This window comes from Littorina saxatilis, unplaced genomic scaffold (genome assembly GCF_037325665.1).
Source record: "Littorina saxatilis isolate snail1 unplaced genomic scaffold, US_GU_Lsax_2.0 scaffold_1609, whole genome shotgun sequence".
Taxonomy (NCBI): Eukaryota; Metazoa; Mollusca; class Gastropoda; order Littorinimorpha; family Littorinidae; genus Littorina; species Littorina saxatilis.
Window position 1 is genome coordinate 1 of NW_027126066.1, and position 8,695 is coordinate 8,695.

General features: G+C 40.2%; 1 long non-coding RNA gene across 3 annotated transcripts; it reads left to right on the forward strand.

Moving 5' to 3' along the window:
- The first annotated feature begins 5 nt into the window (after positions 1–5).
- LOC138954510 (uncharacterized) lies at positions 6–8,440 on the forward strand. Of its 3 annotated transcripts, none has more exons than XR_011451870.1 (5): positions 6–48; positions 1,734–1,802; positions 2,867–2,961; positions 5,214–5,384; positions 7,190–8,440. It is a non-coding gene; the product is annotated as an uncharacterized lncRNA (long non-coding RNA). The 3 variants fall into 3 exon arrangements; XR_011451871.1 differs by lacking the exon at positions 6–48 and adding an exon at positions 342–360; XR_011451869.1 differs by lacking the exon at positions 6–48 and having other exon boundaries at positions 1,360–1,802.
- Positions 8,441–8,695: the final 255 nt, after the last annotated feature.

Here is an 8,695-nt window from a genome sequence, read left to right on the forward strand (position 1 = left end):
ACTAGATTAGATGAAAGGACGTTATACCCATTCCGTAAAACTCCAAAGGTATGTAAATGACTTAGGACATAAATCGGAGGGTTAGATTGCAGTTGATTCGGAGCAATGAATTTACAACGCTAAAGTTCAAAACTTCTACACCATGACCATACTTTTTTTTTTCATTCAATTTCAAACTAAAAGATTCCATTTTGTTCTGTCTGTGTTTGAACTGCATTTCGACTCTCAGCATCATGATATTGATAATGACGCAGAGCAATCAACACCTTCTGAGCTAAGTTCCTTTTTATGTCTGTTGGCTAGTACAACAGTACAACTTGAACTACAAGTACAAGGGCCATGAGGTTGACATAATTTGGGGTTGGTTAATTTTGTTTGTTTGTGATGTTGCCACATAAGGCTTTAGCAGTTTTTAGTCCCATGACTCATTGAATGTTTTAAAGATCTACATATTTATGTATTATATGTCTACACACCAATGTCTCATGCACTGAGGAATTCCTGTTATGATGATGTATTGGTAACAATTCTGCAGATTGCTCCAATTGTAATACTCACTAATACTGGTATGATCATAATGACATGTAGTACTCACTACTGCTGACTCAATCAGTCAATGAAATTAAGCCATGAAACTACAGTGTTGCAACTGGATTTGTTACACATATTTGTTATGCGGTGTCTGCATGAGGAGAGGTACAACCTCTGTCCCCTCTGTTAAAATAGCAAAATCTAGATCGGCACTTTTCAGGGTGAGTACGGGTAAGGTCATCAAATCTAGTTTTTATGCCACATGTTCGCCAAGATCTGCAGTCTTGGTTGGAGCAAAACAACGTTTGATTTGGAACAAAAAGGACTGGGTGGTCGGGTGGTAACGCACTTGCGCTCAGAAGCGAGATGTTGCGATTTTGACCCTGGGTCAGGGCGTTAGCAATTTTCTCCCCCCTTTCCTAACCTAGGTGGTGGGTTCAAGTGCTGGTCTTTCGGATGAGAAGAAAAACCGAGGTCCCTTCGTGTACACTACATTGGGGTGTGCACGTTAAAGATCCCACGATTTGACAAAAGGGTCTTTCCTGGCAAAATTGTATAGGCAAAGATAAAAATGACCACCCAAAATACCCGTGTGACTTGGAATAATAGGCCGTAAAAAGTAGGATATGCACCGAAATGGCTGCGATCTGCTGGTCGATGTGAATGCGTGATGTATTGTGTAAAAAAAATTTCATCTCACACGGCATAAATAAATCCCTGCGCCTTGAGTCCGAGTCTGGAGATACGCGCGCGATATAAGACTTCATATAACATCCTGACTGCTTGCTGTGCAGAGGAAGTGTTCTTTTTAAGAAATGCATTCAAATAAAACAAATGGAGAAATGCCCACTGAACAGAAACAGCCAGGCTCCTAATGTGTGGTATGAATCCAAGTTGAGAGAGATCAGCTGAGCTAGGATTTTACATGGAACAAGATCATCCCTCCACTTGCATACATACCAGAAATGAACATGCAGTGTGCTTGATGTGGTGATCAAGTGACATTTTGCTATGAATTTGTTTAAGCAACTAGTAGCTTCTTCAGCGTTAATTCATTAAAAAATTACTCTTATTCTTAGCACATAGAACACCTTGCTAAGTTAAGTTATGCGTGTGTTTGTTATTGCAATGTAAGACCTCATGACATAGATATAACAAAATAACACATGATGAGATTCTAAATATGTTTTGTTTACTTGCAGGTCTCAGTTATTACCAAGCCCTGCCTCATTCTTCCCGCAACAGTGACATGGTGCTGTTATAGAACACAAGTAAGGCTTTTGATCATTTCCAAAATACACTAGCAATAGATTGTGAGTGCAACTGGTAATGAGAATATTTTACCACAAAAGGCTAAAGTACAAATAACAGATTTATGATGTTGGAAAAAGAAGTCCGCCAGAGCAAGTGATTAGTGTACCAGTTAGCTAGGGTGGATATATTATATAATTACAATTTACAGTCAGCATAAAATGTTGAGGCCAGTCTTGAATTGTTCTCGCCCTGTGAATTCACCGGCAAATCAGATGGCATGAAGAAATCAATGGTATATTATGCTCTGCATTGAATGAACCATCTCCAGTCATTCTGAGTGACACACCTCTTTAAAAAAAAACATGCCAGTAATTAAATCCAGGCTACATGGGGATGGAAAATGACCCTGGCAATTTCAACCTCTGCTTGTGCCTTTGTGTAGCAGGATTGGATATGGATCTTCAAAAGCCTTAGTTCATTTGTTTGTATCATGTATCATGTATGACGTTATAAGTTAAGTTAATACTATTAGTCAATTTCAAATAGCAGAGTTATTTTCAGAGCTTTCTAACTTCAAACCCTGTCTGCCCCGTGGAATCTAATGTAATTTAAAGGGTATTTTGATTTTGACTCAGTTTCTTTCTTGCAAGTTCATTCTTTTCTCATTCTAGGTACTAAACCACTACTGATGACTGCCTGCATCAGGGTTATAATTTATGAAGAAGTCAAAATGCACATATATATAACAGTTTACAATTTAAAGGCCCACTTGCCTTGTCACTATAGTGTGGGTCACTGTCTCCCATCTTGGCCACATACCAAAAAATAAAATATTATATTCAGTGACTGCTTGCTGTGGTGAGTTAACTCAAAATATGGGATATTTTCACAAACATTCAAGCTAATCTATGTTGGTATGCGTCCAAGTAGAGGGATGATCTTATCCCAAGTAAAAGCCTGACAAGATCTGAGACTGTGATTGTGAAGCAAAATGTTTTTACATAGTAAAGTAAGCCTTTAACGAGAAAGTATGTCTATTGCACTGGGTGTTTTATTATTATTATATATATTTTTCTTCCAGGTAGTCTCTCTTTAAACTGACTTTCTACACCATGGTGTCTCTGGCAGTGTTATATTGGCAGAAGACAGTTGGAACTGGATATCCTCATTTAGATGGTAGGCATGTTTTCGGCTTTTGTGTTGCTTTGGTGTATGTGTGTATGGTGTGTGTGTGTGTGTCTGTGTTAAGGCCATGTCAGACTCACAACACAAAACAGTGTTTCCTTTCAAAACAAACACAAAACAGCGTGTTTCCCATGTGACATCCCCCAAAACGCGTTTCAGAAAACACTGTTTCATGTTTTTGCATCGTGTTTTGGGTTTTAGAGCATGCTCTAAAATCTAAAAACACGTTTTGGTAGTCAGCCAATGAACGCGGACGATCAACTCAAGTGACTCGGTTTCCGGCACCACGGAGATAGAAAAAAATGGCAGACTCAGATGTGGTACCGATTCAGGGTAGTATCGGACCCATGAATCCTAACTAGAGTATGGATCCTGTCACGATTGAAGAGAGGCAATAATATCAGTGGGCGCTGCCAGCCGTGTTGTTTACAAACCCAAACACAGCGCGGTAGCTGGACGGGTCAAGTTGACACTGACCGTATCAGTGGACACTGACCGTATCAGTGGACACTGACCGTATCAGTGGGCACTGCCAGCCGTGTTGTTTACAAACTCAAACACAGGGCGATAGCTGGACGGGTCAAGCTGACACTGACCAATATTTCTGTGAAAACACGCACCCCGCTTCATCTGTGTGTTTCGCATGTGACATCCCCTCTTTAAAAACATGTGTTTCCCCGACGTTTTGAGATGGTGTTTTTGTCGAAAACAGGGTTTTGTGTTGTGCTTCTGTCTCCGCCTTTAGACACATACCAGAAATAAACACACTGTTTGCATGCTGTGGTGAAGTGACATTTTGTGATTTGTTTTTTTAATGAACTAGTACAGGTAGCTTTTACAGCATTTATTCATAACACAATCGCACTTTTTGGGGTATGTGAACAAGTTAAGAGATCAGGGTTCGACACTAGCGGGGGCGGGGGGGCGGAACGCCCCAGAGTTTTGTGTTCCGCCCCAAACATTGCCGAAGCTTGGGGCCCACTCCGCCCCAGGATAAATTCCAACAATGACAAACCGAAAATTCTAATGCCAGCAGAGCCAATCACTAAAAATCGCCAGTCAAAGTCGTCACTGAAATTTGCGTTACGATCAATGCCGCAGTCAAGAAAAAAAACACATTCAAATCGTCGAAGGACAATGTCGTAAGGGAAATAACTCCCAGATTGCGCTCTTTAGCGTGAGAGATAAGTATCGCCTTCAAATGCCAAACGCAAAATGTGGCGACACATCCCTGGTGTAAAAAGACATGGCAATGAAGATGAAGAACAGGGTGGAGAGAAACGAAAAAAGGAGACCGATGCAGCCAAAAGCGCGAAGCGCTGTCGTAATTTCAATGTCAAATGGTTGAAAGAATTTCCCTGGCTTCAGTACGATGAAGAAAAACAGACAATGCATTGCCGCACGTGAATACTGAGAGTGGGCCCCAGATTTTTTTTTCCGCCCCAGCAATTTCCATCTCTGGGGCCAGTGTGGCCCCAGGCCAAATAAGTTAGTGTCGACCCCTGGAGATCATGTCTTATCCCATTTTAAAGCCCTACCAGATCTGAGACGGTGAGCCAAATTGTTTTCATGAGAAGGAATGTGCCTTTTAGTGAAATCTATGTACTTTACAAAACATATTTTAAGAAATGAAATGTGTTACAAGTAACAGCCATAGGAGTGATAGCCTGTAGGTGGAATAATAATCTTCAATTGCCTATAAATGATTATCTGGTTAAGAATGACCTCTTCAAGAAAATTAATGCAAAGCATTTTGATGTTTGTGACGATTAGTTACTCTTTATCACGTTTGGTCGCTGATTTTGCTGTCAGTGTCAGTGTTGGGCAGGTGTGTGTCCATGATGTCATTGCTATTGAAAACTAATCTGTACTGTAAAGTAAATGTACCCATACATGGCAGTTGTGTGGTCAAACCGGGGGCCAGCCATGACTGGGACTGATGTATCCTCAGGCACTCGACACCAGGTGGGTGGGGCCAGTGGTTGGGGTGTGATTCCCTGCCTTACACCACCACAAAGTGTTGTATCAGTAGACAAGACTGAGCAGAACTTCTGCCCCCCCCCCCCCCACCCCCCTCACCAATTGACCACTCAGTGCCATGTGCCTGTGGCTGTATCATAAACACTTTGTGACAATAGTTGTTACCTCCTTAGAACATATCTTGTGATGCTCCTCAGTGTTTGATGTATGCTAACTGGTGTACTTATGACATAGTGTTCATATGAAAGTTTTATGTGTTGCAGCTCATCCAGATCACAGGTACACAAAGGAGCTGGTTCCAGTGAAAACATAGGCACATGGAACTGCTTATGGACTACTTTAGAAAGTGTGCGGTTACAACCAAGACTCTCCAGTTAGGAAGGTCTGCGGAAGGGTGCTTGTTCTGTTTCCTCGGACAGGCTTTTCAAGACTAGGTAGGTTAAACCACATGATTGGGCTTTAATTATGAATAATAATAATAATAATAATAATGGTGATTTCTATAGCGCTTTCGAACACACAAAGCGCTTTACAAAAGCAATAACAACATCATTACCAGAATGACGCCATTGACGGAATAGAACACAATCATAAACACTTTACAACAAAAACCAGAAACAAAACATAAATGTTACAAAAATCACTTCAAAGTTCACTTATTTCATTATCTGGTACAAGTTCTCTTGCATGTGGGTGTAAGGCTGAAGAAGAACCTCTGACAAGTCAATTTTCAAGCAACTGAGCATGAACCCAGGTAAAAAAAAAAAACCACAGAGCTCTCTTTCTCTCTCTTTCTATTGGTCTGTTATTCATAGAATGACACTAACAGTGACACAAGTAAAAAATCTGTATCATTGCCTTGACCTCTAGAAATTTGGTAGAGAATAAGATTACTAATAGTATTATTTTGATTATTTTATGGTCATTACTGTGGACTCCCCCCCCCCCCCCCCCCCCACACACACACACCACCCCACCCCTGCCCCTTTTAAGACACCCCAATCTAAGACTCCTTCCTATCAATGACCCTGTTTACGCAGACTTCTTGTTCATAACATCTGTAAATTCACTCCCATTTTAAGACTTGCTCCTTTTTAAGACCTGATTTTGCTTATTTTGGATTTCGAAAAAGAGAACAACAAATCCCCACTCTCTAGCCAGGCACATGATTTTTGTATGAACCAAGTTGAGGGATGGCATTTGTATAGGCCTGACCAGATCTGAGATGTTGAATCTATTGCTTACAAAGAAAGCATTGTGTCATTAAAGGCACACTACTTCTCTTCACCGTCTCAGTTCAGGCCAGGCTTTAACATAGGATAAGCTCATCCCTCAACTTGGTCACATATGAACAATCAACACACTGACTTCTTGCTGTAGTGATCGAGTCAGATTTGCCAAGGCGTGTACATGGAATAAGATCATAATTCTAAATGCTGAAGTAACATTCTGTTTCCTATGAAGCTAGGCTTGATTTTTGGTATGAATCCAAGTTAAGGGATAGCATGTGTAAAAGCAGAATTGTTTACAGAGGCAGCTTTGTGTTATTAAAGGCATCTCAGATCACCTGCCAGGCTTTTTTTTTTAATTTTTTTTTTTTTACATGGGGTAAGACTATCCCTCCACTCCGGCACATACCAGCAATAAACACAGTGGTTACTTGTGATGAAATAGTGGCAAGACAGATGATTTAAGCATCACATAACCTTCCTAAGTGAAGTCAAGTCGTGTGTGTGTGTGTGTGAGCATAGAATGTTGAGGACAGCCTTGAAATTTTCTGACTGTGTGAATTCAACAGAACTGCTGTAAATCTGGCGCAGTATAGTTTTTATTGTATGAAACTTCATTTCCAGTCAGGTGCTATGAAGAAATCATATCAGGTTATGCTTTGCAGTGAACCACCACCAGTATTTATTTATTTATTAAGGAGATTTCTATAGCGCATAACTAAAAGCACTATTTCTGAGTAACACGTCATCTTAATTAAAGCATGCCAGTATCGCCAGGCTCCTTTTGGGTGGTAAATGTGGATCTTCAAAAGCCTAAGTTAAAAAAACAAGATGTAAAAGTACATTTTGAATAGTAGGTTTTTTTCAGAGGGCAGATATCACAAGATATGATCGTTCAACTGCATGTATGCCTCATTACTAAAACAAAAATTAAGTGGTATTTTACTCGTCTTTCTGGTAAAACATATACACCATCAATATATTATAATAATGATCTTGCTTGTTTACAGATGGACAACAGCTGCTGCCAGGACTAGGTTACGCATAAAGAAAACAGTCAACACTTGGCTGGTGCTGGAGCTTCTTTGATGTCTATATCAACAAAAAAAAGACAGACAGATACCAGCTCATTCAAGACCATATCCCCATTTTACTCACACAGAACAGAGAGCCATCTTCCGCCTTCGCACAGGACACTGCTGTCTGAAGGTACACCTCAAAAGGATAGGTTTTGCACCTACAGCGGACTGTGGCTAGGGTAGGAAGAACAGACTCTGCAACACGTTCTGAGAGGGTGGCCTTTCCTTGCCACCCCTGTGCAACAAGACTTGGCCAGAGAGCACACATCCAAATGCAAACACTGAACACTGAAGAGGAAGAAGAAGAAGGTGCCCACACAGAAGGGCATGAATCTACAAAGGTTTACAGCAGTTTATAGACTTGTAGCAGATAACATGATTGTTGAGACAAAATTACCTTAAAGGGAGAAAACGAACAAGCTAAATAGGCTGTACAGTACTTCACTTGAACAATTTATAAGGTTCCCTGTAATGTATTAAGTATCAAGAACATTTACAGATCACAAGACATTGTGTTTTCTTTTGTTTGCAATACAAATTTTTCACAATAAAAAGATATGCACTTGGCAAGATCCTTAAAATGTAAAACTAGTACGTGTGACAATTTTGAATTGTTCAGAGATGGTTTTGCTTCAGTGGTAAATGTTTTAGCTTTGTTATAAGATTCCGTTACTGAAGCATACTTTAAAACCTTGACCTTCCAAGTCTTGAACAACATACCCTAACTGTGTTAGCACCCTGGGCTGCGATCATTGTTTTGAGCTACTTAACAGAGGACTCCTTGGTTTTATTACATATACTTTGGTTAACTTTAATTATTTGATAAATAATTCTAATACAGGACAACTCCCCCATCAAATGTAGAAATGTCGTCTGCATTTTTATTTTGTATACTGCATATTTTAAAAGGCTATTTTTGTGCACAGAACATGCATCTGCAGGGAGGTTTAGAGGGTGAAGTTAGGATCTATTATGGGGCGTGCAGCACCACACCCATTTTGTGTGTGTGTATTTTGTGTTGACACATAAGACACTGTCATTCCAGCAGAAACCTGTGATGATGCACATTTTATTGCAGTAACCAGCTGAAATTGTATGTACGTTGTTATGAAATTGACAAATGATCCCTGCTTTGCAATCCTGGGTTAATGATATTGCCAAAATTAAAACGTGGAGGAAAAAGTGAGTGTAAACCTATTCTTGTGGTGGTGGTGGTGGTGGTGGTGGTGGTGGTGGGGGTGGTGGTGGTGTGTGTGTCTGGTTAGTGTGTGTGTGTGTGTGTGTTTGAGTGTGTGTTAAACAAACAACAACGACAAACAACACCAAACCTAAATCAAACAAGCACAACAAAAACAAATTACACAAAAACTGGCAAAAATCAGAATATCAACTGAGGAGAAAAAAACAGTGGCTGAATGCAATACTTATTATAACTTA